Source organism: Vicugna pacos, chromosome 35 (genome assembly GCF_048564905.1).
Source record: "Vicugna pacos chromosome 35, VicPac4, whole genome shotgun sequence".
NCBI classification, from domain to species: Eukaryota; Metazoa; Chordata; class Mammalia; order Artiodactyla; family Camelidae; genus Vicugna; species Vicugna pacos.
Genome location: NC_133021.1, coordinates 2800001 through 2802500, shown reverse-complemented (window position 1 = coordinate 2802500; position 2500 = coordinate 2800001). Strand labels below are relative to the sequence as shown.

Here is a 2500-nt window from a genome sequence, read left to right as displayed (position 1 = left end):
GGCTCTGTGGGCTGGGCCGTGCCCGCCCCCCCTCCCCATGCCGCGCCCTCGTCTTCCCGGCGCCGGCCGCTCCTCCTGGCCGTGGCCGCCTCCCGCTGCTCGCCCTGGGCCGGTTCCCCCGGGTCGGTCGTCGGCCCTCTGCTCCTCCGATCCCGCCGCCCCGCCTTGCCACGTGCCTCTCGCCTTTCCCCCCCACCCGAGCGAGCTTCGGGCCTCTTTTCCCCGTCCGGCCGCCTCTCGCCCCCCGCCCCCCGCCCCACACGCCCAAGGCGCCCCGCCCGCTTGCGCCCCGCGTCCCGTCGTGGGCCCCCCTCGTCCCCCGTGGCGAGAAGGGGACCCCGGGAACTGCGGGTGCGGGTTGGGGGTCCTGCCGGGCCTTGGGGGGCTGGGGGTGGAGGTGGGAAGGAGGGCGTGCGGTCTGTCTGGACGCGGGGGGAGGGCCCTCTCTGCCCGGCCTCGTGGGGAGTGGGGTTAGGTTGCCGTCGGCACGCGTTGGCGTTGGCGTTGGCGGTGGGACTCGGTGGTGGCGGGGGGCGGTGGCCGGCCGGTGCACGGTGTGGCCCCGTGTCGAGGGCCCGCGGCGGCGAGGACCGCCGGCCGTGGCCGGAGTGTGGCGGTCGGCGTCGGGGCGGTGGCCGACGTTTGGGGCTCCGGGTGGGGGGGGTCCGTGCCGTCCACGCCTCCCTCGCCCGCCTCGCCCTCTCCAGGTACCTAGCGCGTCCCGGCGCGGAGGTTTAAAGACCCTTAGGGGGGAGTCGCCCGTCCGCCTTGGGGTCGGGGCGGTCGGGCCCGTGGGGACTCGGGAGGTCCGTCCCTCGTCGTCCCCCAGACTCCGCCTCCCCTGGGCCGGGGCGCCGCACCACGTCGCTCGCCGCCGCCGCCGCCGCCGCGGCCGTCGGGTGGGGCCTCGCCCGCCCGGCGGCCCGTCGGGACGGTCGGTGGCCGCGTGGTTGGTGCGCCCCCCGCGTCCCTGCGGGAGGCGGGAACCCCCGGGCGCCTGTGGGGTGTCCGAGCCGGCACGCGCCGTGTCGGTGCCGGCTGCGCCCCGTTGTGAAACCTTCCCGACCCTCCGGTCTGATTTCTCTCTGACTCGGCCGGCCCGAGGCGACCCCCCACCTCACCCTCCCGGGGTGTGGTGGGCGGGAGACGTGCCGTGCCACAGAACCAAAGGCAGAAAAAAATTCTCGTACGACTCTTAGCGGTGGATCACTCGGCTCGTGCGTCGATGAAGAACGCAGCTAGCTGCGAGAATTAATGTGAATTGCAGGACACATTGATCATCGACACTTCGAACGCACTTGCGGCCCCGGGTTCCTCCCGGGGCTACGCCTGTCTGAGCGTCGCTTGACGATCAATCGCGCCCCCCCCGGGTGTGTGCCCGTGGGGGGGTCGCGCGGCTGGGGGTTTCCTCGCAGGGCCGCGGTGCCCTCCGTCCCCCTAAGTGCAGACACGGTGCCTCTGCCCTCGCGCCGTCTGTCCCTCCTGCGGCCGACCCCGCCCCCGCGCCCGGGAGGGTGCGGGCGGCGGCGGGCGGCCGGCAGGCGGCGGCAGGCGGCGTCGAGGCCCGGGAGGTGCCGCCCGCGAAAGGGAAGGGAGGAAAAAGATGGGGGGGGAGCTCGCGCGTGGCCGTGGCCGTGGCCGCCGCGGTCCCACCGGGAGCCCCCCTCGCGCCGCAAGCGGTCTCTGGGGCGCGTCCCCGGGTGTGTCGCGGTGGTGCCGGGGTGTGGGTGGGGGCGGTTTGGGCCTCCGGGCCGCGCCGCCCCCCACCCCCCTGCCGCGCGCCCCCGCGGCCCCCGCCTCGCCCCGTCGGGACGGGCGGCTCTCGCCGTGGCCGAGGCGCGCGCGCGGCCGCGCCCCGGGGATGCGTGCCCCGGCGGCGACCCGCGGGACGCCGCGGCGTCGCTCGCCGCTGCGCGCTTTCCCCCGGGCTGCGGCCGCGGCCGCGCTTCGTGCCCCTGGGCCCTCGGGGTGGCGTTCGTCGTGGGGGGGCGCCGCCGGGCGTCCGTCGCCCGTCGGGGACGTCTCGTGGCCGTGCGGAGGACGGGTGGGAGCGGAGCGGAGCGGAGCGGGGCGGCTCGCGCCGGGGCGGTTGGCGTCGCGTGGTGGGGGAAGGGGCCCCGACGGTCGCCGCGGGGCGGCCGCCGGGTTCCTCCCGACCCGCCCGCCTCCCGACCGACGGCCGCCGCCGCCGCCGCCGCCGCCGCCCCCTCTCCCCTCCTCCCCGGCACGACGATGCCTCCGGCCTGGGCCCGGCGTCGCGCGCGCCTTCCCCTCTCGCCGCCGCCCGCCCGTCCCGTGCCACGTCGCCGGCTCGTGCTCCCGTCCCGTCCCGTCCGCCTCCCTTCTTCCTTCCGGCCGGCCGCCCGCCCGCCCGCCCGAACCCCGTGTTTGGGCGTCCGTGGGCGGGTGGGGTCGGTTGAGGGGGAGGGAGGGAGGGGGACCGGGCGGTCGACCGCGGTTCGGCGCCTCGCGCGTAGCCCTCTTCCCTCCGCCCTCTCCC

At 78.0% G+C, this 2500-nt stretch overlaps 1 protein-coding gene and 1 non-coding gene across 2 annotated transcripts in view; both read left to right on the top strand.

Annotated features, from left to right (window-relative positions):
* The window catches only part of LOC140691458 (uncharacterized), a 23068-nt gene that overhangs the window by 7690 nt on the left and 12878 nt on the right, over positions 1 to 2500 (top strand). The window lies entirely within an intron of this gene.
* Positions 1191 to 1343, top strand: LOC140691604 (5.8S ribosomal RNA). The gene has a single exon (XR_012067359.1). It is a non-coding gene; the product is annotated as a 5.8S ribosomal RNA (ribosomal RNA).